The sequence below is a fragment of the Notamacropus eugenii genome, chromosome 5 (genome assembly GCF_028372415.1).
Source record: "Notamacropus eugenii isolate mMacEug1 chromosome 5, mMacEug1.pri_v2, whole genome shotgun sequence".
NCBI classification, from domain to species: domain Eukaryota; kingdom Metazoa; phylum Chordata; class Mammalia; order Diprotodontia; family Macropodidae; genus Notamacropus; species Notamacropus eugenii.
In genome coordinates, this window is record NC_092876.1 from 323,588,430 (window position 1) to 323,598,599 (window position 10,170).

Sequence of the window (10,170 nt, forward strand, 5' to 3'; positions counted from 1 at the left end):
CTTGCCCAAGGTCACACAGCTAGTGAGTGTCAAGTGTCTGAGATGAGATTTGAACTCAGGTCCTCCTGACTCCTGCCCTGGTGCTTTATCCACTGCACCACCTGGCTGCTCAGTTCAGAAAGTAGAAAAACTCTAACACCTTCCAGCACCATTGATTTCTCCAACCATTCATATTGGAAGGCAGACAAAAAGAGACTGAAGGAGGGATGGGTAAGTAGTAGAAAGGCCACCTGGCTTAAGTCCTGTCTCTGACACTAGCTAAATTTTTGATCTTCAGTGAGGCTGTTAGACAAGATGACCTCTGAAAGTCACTCCTAGCTCCATATCTATGACCTTTTGATCTCAAGTACTTATTAGAGACCAAGTTATGAAAAGCCTGGCTAAGTGGTTGTTCATAGGTATTAGAAAGGGAATTATTTCTTATTTAATATTTTATTTTTCCCCAATGACATACAAAAATAATTTTGACATTTGGGTTTTTTTTATTTTGAATTCCAAATTCCCTCCCTCCCTCTCTTTCCTCCCCCCTCATTGAAAGCTGAGTAATTTAAAATAGGTTATATTTGATATAGGATATACACAATTCTGTAAAACATATTTCCACATTAGTCATGTTGTAAAAGAAAATACAGACCAAAAATTTTTTTAAAGAAAGATTGAGAATAAATTATGCTTCTCTCTGCATTCAGACTCCATCAATTCTTTCTCTGGAGATGGATAGCATTTTTTCATCATTAGTGTATTGGAATTGTCTTAGATCTATATATTGCTGAGAAGAGCTAAATCATTCACGGTTGCTCACTGTACAATTTTGTTGTTATCGTGTACAATGTTCTCTTGGTTCTGCTTATTTCACTTTGCATTAGTTCATGTAAGTTTTTCCAGGTTCTTTTATTTTTTTGAGAGCATCCTGCATTCTTATAGTACACTAGTATTCCATCATAATAATATTCCACTACTGATGGGCATCCCCTCGATTCCAATTCTTTCTACCACAAAAAGAACTGCTATAAAAATTTTTGTGCATATAAATGCTTTTTCTTTTTCTTTTTTTATCTCTTTGGGATACAGACATAGTGGTGGTATTACTGGGCATACATGGTTTTGTAACCAAAAGTGCATTATTTTGCATGTGGCTGTTACGTGTTGAATAGATGCCTACAAAAGTTTGGGTGTACCTTTCTTTGTCCCTACTATCTGAGTCCTTTTTATTTCCCCAAGACCAATGTTACTCACTAGTCCTGACTACAGGGTAGATTAGAACCTGCTTAAGCCCATCCACATTTTCCTCAGCCAAATATAACAAAAGACAGACACAAATTCCTAATAATGAGAAGTTGGCTAACTATGTTTTCTGAGGCTTGTTACAGAAGGCATCTTTCTCTGTTTTCCCCTTTAAAGATACACTGAGGTCTCCTCTGCTCTGCCGGCAGAATGTTCTGAGGAGGGGTCCATACTGCACCAGACTGCCAAAGGGACCCTGATATAAAAAAAAAAAGTTTAAGAATCCCTACCTTATAGTCAAAGTCCTGCCATCTCTTCAGCTTTGCCCCTCACCCCTTGAGAATGTATGCCTGCACCAAGCTCATCTCTGCCCCTGCCCTTGTGAGGAGCAGCTCTCAGCTACTGAGTAGACCTTTATCTGCAGTGGTACTAAAACGGCCAGAGGTTCGGACAGATGAGAACCTCAGCATTTTGGCAGCATCAGGTCCTTTGACCTCACTTGTCCCCAGATGCGGATTCCAAACTAGCACCGTCTCAAGCGACATTGACACAGCAGCCAAGTTTATTGGAGCTGGGGCTGCCACTGTGGGGGTGGCTGGCTCTGGAGCTGGTATTGGGACAGTATTTGGAAGTCTCATCATTGGTTATGCCAGGAACCCCTCCTTGAAGCAGCAGCTCTTTTCCTATGCCATCCTGGGCTTTGCCTTGTCTGAGGCCATGGGGCTCTTTTGCCTGATGGTGGCCTTCCTCGTCCTTTTCGCCATGTGATGGAGCCATTTCTATCCCCCAACGTTTCTGAATGTTCCTCCTCGTCCTGGTCCTTTCATGTCTCTTGCAGCCTATGAATACCTCCCCCTCCATCTTACCAGGTGGTCCTGGGGAAAGCCACAGGCTCAGGGTTTGACAGAGGGAAGACAAATAAATACTGTATTAATAAGCTGAAAAAAAAAAAAGATACACTGAGAGAAGAAAGGGCTCACTCATAACTGTTGGAGCCATAGGGCAGAACTAGAAGCATTGGGAAGAAGGTACTAAGAGGTTGTTTTTGCGCTTGATGTGAGGGGAAAGTTCCTCACAACCCACATTCCCATCTCCTGGCCCCAAGCCTTCTCGCTGTCTGTCCTCCTTGCCTGTATCTCTCCTCCTCCTCTTCTCTTTCTCTTAGCTTCCCTGACATTCTTCAAGTCTTCCTTCCACAAGAAGCTTTCCCAATCCTCTGTCATCTTAGTGCCCTCCAGAAATATGCTGGTAAACGTTGAAAAACCACCTCTGGGGGCAGCTAGGCAATGCAGTGGATAGAGCACTGGGCCTGGAGTCAGGAGGACCTGAGTTCAAATGTGGCCTCAGACACTTACTAGCTCTGTGACCCAATGAAAACGTGAAGGACTGTTAAGGAATCTCAAACTTTTTTTTTTTTAATTGTCATGTTTTCCAGAAACACTAGACACAGAGCATGCAGGAGGCACTTAACCCTAATTGAAAAAAAAAAATCCCCTTGCCACAATTTAAATTCAATGTGCATTATTAACATTCCCTTTATCACTTTCTTTTTTTTTTAATTTTTAATAATTTATTTGTTTTCTGTTTTCAACAATCACTTCCATAACTTTTAAGTTTTCTCCCCCTCGCACCCTCCTCCCTTCCCGAGTTGGCATGCCATCCTGTATGGATTCTACACATATATTCCTATTAAACATATTCTTTGTCACTTTCTTAAGTCTAGACTATCAACAAAGCGATACATCAAACCCAGATTTATGGTATTTGGTTATTCCTAAAATGTAAATGCTCACAGCACACTGAACATTTAACAATGGCTAGCTCCAAGCACATCCATCCCCCCAATTTATACTGTATAAATCTTGTTTGTATATACTTTTTTGCCTATTATCTCCCTTATTAGACTGTGAGCTCCCTGAGGGCAGTGCTACATTAGGGGTTTGGAAAGGGTTGCCTTTCTTTGTATTGCCAGGACTTAGCACTGTCTGGCACATAGTTGGTCACTTAATAAATGCTCACTAACCAATTGAGATCAAGGGTTCTCTCTTTTTGCTCAAATTTGTATACCTAGAGCTTTCCACAGGGCCTGGCACACAGTAGTTGTTTAAAAAATGATAGTTAACTTGCTGACAATTACGCTGTCCTCTTCGAAAGGTATTGTTTTCTCCCTTATCTCTACTTTAAGCAAAGGTAGGATGGCCATTTATCTTTTACATTGTAAAAGAGAGACTTGTTCTGATTCATTTGAACTGAATGGACTTTGAGGTTCCTTCCAGCTCTGAGATTCTCTGATTATTGCTTCTGGGAATAGGCTTGATCTAATCATCTTTTGGGGATTTCATTTAAAGTCTTATTTTCTTTAAGGGCCCCTTTCTACAATAAAGGAGAGATTACAGAGAAGCCTTTGGACAAAGCTCAATTAGTTCTTTGGCTAGGCAAAGAATACAGATAGATGAGCAGGGCCATGAGACTTGTCTCCCCTCCACCTCCTCCCTCACCCTGCAGTTAATCAAGTTATAGGTAAGCATTTGTAAATCAAGTATAGCATTATTAAAATCATTTGTTTTTCAAGCTCTCTGTCTCTCATGTGGCCAAGAGCCGCTCTTAGTTGTTGATGCTGGAATGATTAAGATGCCTTCCCTAAATCCTGAGAGATGGGGGGTAGGGAGGGACCACAAAGGTATTTGAATTACTGACCTAGACAGAAAAATTACCATAGCTTTATTCAAAATAGATTTTATTTTTATTTTAATTTTTATTATTATTCTTATTAATAAACTATGTTGTAGCCAAAGAAATCATTAGTGTTTTAAATACTTTGCAATTAATCTTGGGAACAGTAAGTGAATCATTGATTTAACATTAAGAAATCTTGTTTTCACTCCTGCAGCATATTCTCCTGTCAAGCTATGTTAGCAATAACCATTCAATAATGAATAAAGAACTTAATAGATTGAGTCCATCTGTCTCTTTTAAAATGTCTAAATTACACCTTAGGAATAAAAACAAACATTTCCAAGTGAAATAGTCTGCTTATTTAAAATATCAGATGATGATGAACTATGAAAAAGAAGGCAGTCATTAGCGGACCCCCACTTTCCAACGTGACTAGCAAAATCATTTGCTGCCCTGTTCCAAAGCCGGCTATTTTTTGTGTATGTCACCGATGGTCAGCCTAAATTCACCACTGAGGTTTGCCTATTGAAGTCTGCTATAGGAAATGGGCTTTCTCCATCCTTTACTGGCCCCATAAATAGAAGAGTTCAACTAATTTAAGACAGCAATTAAAATGAAAAGAAGCCCACTTCAGAAATATAAAACCTTCAACAAAATGACTTTCTTTTTGCCAGAGAAAAATTTTAAATACAGGTTGTAAAATAATACTTGGAAAAATGTAGACACTTTTTTGTGTGAACATGTAGTAAAAAGTTTCAAAGAAACGTCTTTAATCCTTCAAAAGTAGATGTGGTGTTGTTACTTTTATTTTACTTTATTTTATTTTTAAGCTACTAGTCAGACCTGGAAAAATAATCGTATGTTATACTTGAAATTTCTGCCAGGGGCATAAGTCAGGATTAATAATCAGGCATTTCTATGTGTTGTATAAACCCCAAAAGGCAAAGAAGGAATGGAAAACTACAGGACCCACTAGCCTTGAATTCTCTACTTAAAACAAACAAAAAGCTAAAAGGGGAGGGCATGAACTCCAGGAAAAGGCATTCAGTCAGAACAAAGACAAATAACCAAATGCCAGGCTGAGGTTACAGTAGCTGGAGATCATCTGTAGAAGAGAAAATACTCTTTAAATGATGGAGAAGACAATCTCCCAAGAGGCAAGGCCCTCTCCTCAACTCCCCTCCCTCCTCCCATTCCCACTCTAAATTACCACAAATTCGAACAATGCTATGAGCCCACAGCCAAGCTAAAATGTCAAGTCTATAAAAATATCCCCCATCTCCCCCTCCAAAAAGAATTTGAAAACATATATGGAGAGAGATAGATAGAGATATATCTATAAACCCTTGTAAATAGAATCCATGATGGATGAGGCTTTCTAAATTTTGGTACAATATTTCTACTGACTCATTGGAAGCAACAGCCCATAATTCACTTGAGAATCTGCCTCTTGTGAGTTATCGTCTCCTCCATCACTTAAAGAATATTTTATCCTCCACAGATGATCTCCAGCTACTGTAACCTCAGCCTGGCATTTGGTTATTTTTCTTTGATCTGCTTTGGAATATTTTGCCCTCCATATGATTGAGTATCTTCCACTGGAGTTCAGGCCCTGCCTTTCAGCAACTTGTTTTTTCTAAGGATGGTTGGAATTTAAGTCTCAGTGCTGACTGTTTTCCTTTCCTGCCTTCCCTCATTCCCTTTCCCCCATTCATTGACACCCTGGGGAATACTCACACATCCCCAGCCAAGTAACTGAGCACAAAAACAAAGTCCACCCTACTGTCCTTCTGCTTTGCAGTCTGTACCACAATCAATTTTACTTCATTTAACATTCAGCAAGTATTCGTCAGGGGCTTGCTATTTCCAAAACACTGTTAGGAACTATAAGGGGATAAATACACAGAACAAACTTACAATCTAACAAGGGAGATATTACATGTACACAGAAAATTGTGATGGAAGATATCATGCACTGTCTGTATTGTAGTACTTACAGGAGTGCAGAAGAGAGAGATATTACTTCCAATAAGGATGATCTCTGAAAGCTTCATGGAAGAGGCTGTCCTTAAAGGACAATGAACTGGGGGGGGTTAGAGGAGAAGGGAAATCTAAACAAACATGCAATACTAGTAGGAACTATAGAGTTACTGAAACAGGACACAATGAAATAAGCTATTCAAGGCATCTGACTGTCATCAGCAGCGCCGTTTGTTGCACCACTCCTGAAGCTCTTATTGCATTTACGTGTATTTGTTACATGTATTGTTGTATTTACATGGAGTTCCTAGAGCTACCGTATTGACTAGATTGGCCAACGACCTCAGAATTCTGATCAAAGCAGTGACAAGTCAATCATGTCTTCAAAAGACTGATAATGCCTCCCACCTTTAAGAAGAGAATTGATGAGTTAAAGTATATCCTTAGGCCAATGTGTTGGTATATATGTATGTATGTACATAGGTATCTATATACACATGTGTATATATATATATATGTATATATGTGATGGTATTTACATAGTTATTTTTAAGAGTTTCAACAATTCATCCTTTTAAATACACAGAAGAAAAAAGGAAGTGCAGGAGACTCAAATCAAGGAATTTTGTACCTACCTGATTAAACTGTTGAGATATAGGTCATATATATACATTCTTCTTTGTTAACTACATAATAGAAGCATTCAATTTCTCTTCCTTGTTCTTTGTATCTGAAAATGTTTGTGCTTGTTGATGATACGACAAAAAAGGAAAACCATTTTACTTGGGTGTCAGTGTTTTGGTAGGAGTATAAATTCTTTTATAAATCAAATCTGGGAAATTCTAACAATAAAACAGTTGACACTGTCCTTTTTAAAAAATTCTTGGTCAATTTTTCTTGAACACAACAGATACTTATCAATCAATACCCAAACCAAAAACCCCCTTCAAAGTACACCCACCCAAATACCACCCAATGGAGTGATTTCAATTGATGACATGTCACTTTCCATTTCTGTAGTTCAAACTGTTAAAAGAAAGAATGTGTACTTTAACTTGGATGGTAAGATTGTGTTTAACCTGAGCTTTCTTGATTCTTATCATTTACTTTATTTACGGTTGTAAAATTATAGATAATATTATTTTTGTCTCTGCTTTCTTCACTCTCCCTCATTTCATGCAAGTTCTTCTCATGTTCCCCAAATTCTTAACATATTCCTCTGAATAAATAGTCTGTTACATTCATACGTCATGGATGTTCAACTACTCCCCAGGCATTAGTCATGTATTCTGTTTTCAACTTTTTATCACAAATACCTGATGAAGTCATAAGGACTTGACGTTTACAACTTTCGTTGTTTGTTGAATGAATTAATGAATTAAATTAAAGAGGTTCCTATACTTTTCCCTATAGTCAACCCTGACCTCTCCCACTCGGAGCAGGTAATATAAATGACTATCAATATATACAGTGTGAATATATGTGTATGTGTGGATAGTGCATTTTCTTAAACACTGGAGTTTGACAGTACTCAAATGAAAATATAATCATATCGTTTCTGACATTTTAAATTGCCTTAGAAGTCAGAGAAGATAAAAGGGAAAGGTACTTGGTAATTTATATTGATTATCCACATTAAATATAACACCAAACCTAGGGCACAATTCACGGTCACATTATTGAGGGGAAGCTAATGACTTGGATCTGAGCAAGTGAGCAAGACATTTTGTAATGATCAAGAAAAGTAGACTCTGCCTGCATGGATTCCTCTTTTCACTTGAGATTTAACTTCAAGGCTGAAATATACAGTGTACTGCAGAGGTATGATTGGATTGAGGGTGGGCTTTAACCATTTGGCCAGTTCTACTTCTGTCTAGATATGTGTGAAGTGTAAGGAAAGCACTTTATATCCATAGTGTTTATAAGCTTTCTTATATTCTGTTTAGGTGTTGAAATTTTTAGGTTATAAGGAAAGGAGCATGGTCCTTTAAAAACATGGTCCTGTAAAAGTTCCAAGGAGCCCATTCACAATGTTGTCTAACTTCTTTCTCTTTCCATTTTTCTATAAAGTGAAGGAAGAGGAAAGGGAGCAGAGCAAAAGTTTATCCTGCCTCAGAGGTTATTAGAAGTGTTAAGAGGGAAATTTAATAAAGAGAGGGGTAGGGGAAGAGAGGAGAGCGCAGAGATAGAACTCCTTCCAGCACATAGAGCTAACTTGAGGTCCTCATCCTGCAACTTACCACTAAAATTGGAGCAAAGCAGGGACAGGGGCAAGCAGTTGCTTTTTATATGTGAAACCATCTTTCAGGGTAGAAATCATAACAGTCTCACATTTATTTACAAAATACTTTCCTCCCAACAGCTCTGTAAGGTAGATAGAAAAGGTTTTATTATTATCCTCATATCATACATCCTCACATGCTCTGTTTGGCATTCAAAGCCCCTCATAACCTAGCTCTCTCTTACCTTTCCGATCTTCTTACGCTTTACTCCCTGACACATACTCTTTGATTCAGTGACACCAACCTCCTGGCTGTTCCAGGAACAAGATACTCCATATCTCTGCCCTAGGCATTCTCCCTAGCTGTCCACAATGCCTTGAAAGCTCTTTCCCTCCTTTGATCCAACTACAAACCTTCCTAGCTTCTTTTAATCCTCATCTATAATCCCATCTTCTGCAAGAAGCCTTTCCCAATCCTTCTTAATTCCAGGGTTTTTCCTCTGTCAATTATTTTGTTATTTATCCTGTGCATAGTTTGCTTTGTATACATTTGTTTACATGTTGGCTTCCCTGTTAGACTGTGAGCTCCTTGAGGATAGACTGTTTTTTGCTTCTTTTTGTATCCCCAAAGCTTAGCACAGTGCATAGCACATAATAGGTACTTAATAAATGTTGATTGATTGATTGAGGAACATATAATCAAATGAGAAAACAAGATTCCAAGAGACAAATTTATTTGTCCAAAGTCACACAGCTAATAAAAGAGGACTACAGGCCACTTGCCTATCCTTCCTGGATTCAGTAAATATTCAGTTCCAAATGTAGGTGAATCAGATGTCAGGATTTGAGATCTTAATAATTTGTTCTAAAGGTATCACAGTGGACACAAAGAGAAGTCCTAACTACAGCAGGTTAAAGAGGAATGAATCATGGGAGGCCTGAGAGAAAATTGCCTAAGTGCTCACTTATTTACAGCAGGGGATGCTATCCGAAATTGGATGAGTTCTACTTTCCCTTGGACTCTTCCTGTGTGGTGTCTTGGGTTTTCGCAGGAAATTATCTTGGTAAAAACGGGGGGCATTGCTAAATCTGAATCTACAACCTTCTCTTTATATACTCTTCAAGTACAATCAGATGGTACAGATTGATGTGTGGGTACCAGTATCTTCTGTCAGATTTTCCCCTTTGTATAGAGTTATCCAGGAATAATCTTTCCTAATGGTTGTCAGTGAATTACATTCATTGCCAATTGCCAACCTTATCTTTAGTATGCTATCCACCTCCAGCTGCACAGAAATTTTTTGGGGAGGCCATCAGGGTTAAGTGACTTGCCCACAGTCACACAGCTAGTCTGAGGTCATATTTGAACTCAGGTGCTTCTGACAACAGAGATGGTGTTCCATCCACTGTACCACCTAGCTGCTCCTTACTTGCTCAGAAATTAAAAGGTAGAAAAAAACTGGTACATCCCTTGACAAGTATCCACCTTACCTAATCAATATGTACAAATATGTTCATGGGCTAGATAGCAAAAAGGTTTGCTCGTTCTATTTAGCCTGATTTAGATTTATAATCAGCCTGATTTAGAATTTCTCATCTAATCCTTTCACCTAACACTTTCACCTATATGAATCCAGGTCCAAAGAAATGGTCCAATGGCTGGAGTGCTGGACTTGTGGAGTCAGGAAGACCTGGTTTTGAATCCTAGTTCAGACCCTTAAGTAGGTACATTACCCTGAGCACATTATTTAACCTCTTTGGGCCTATGTTTCCTCATCTATAAATTGAAGAGATTGAACTTGATTTCCTCTAAGGTCTTTTTCAGTTCTAAAGTTGAGATCAAATAATCTACCCTTCAAGGCCCAGGTAAACCTTCATCTCCAGAGGAAGTCTTCCCTAATCAGTTAGACACACATTGATCTATACACCCTCGCAACTCTTACTTTACTTTCTATCTGTACCACTCAGTTTGACATATAGTCATATTTAAATGTTTTATGTTATTATTAAAATTTCTTGAACACCTGGAAGAGGATAGATTAGGCCTATTCTGCTTGGGCCCAAAGGGC

General features: G+C 38.6%; 1 pseudogene; it reads left to right on the forward strand.

The window, feature by feature from the left end:
• Positions 1-1,417: 1,417 nt before the first annotated feature.
• LOC140509234 (ATP synthase F(0) complex subunit C2, mitochondrial pseudogene) lies at positions 1,418-2,177 on the forward strand (annotated as a pseudogene).
• Positions 2,178-10,170: the final 7,993 nt, after the last annotated feature.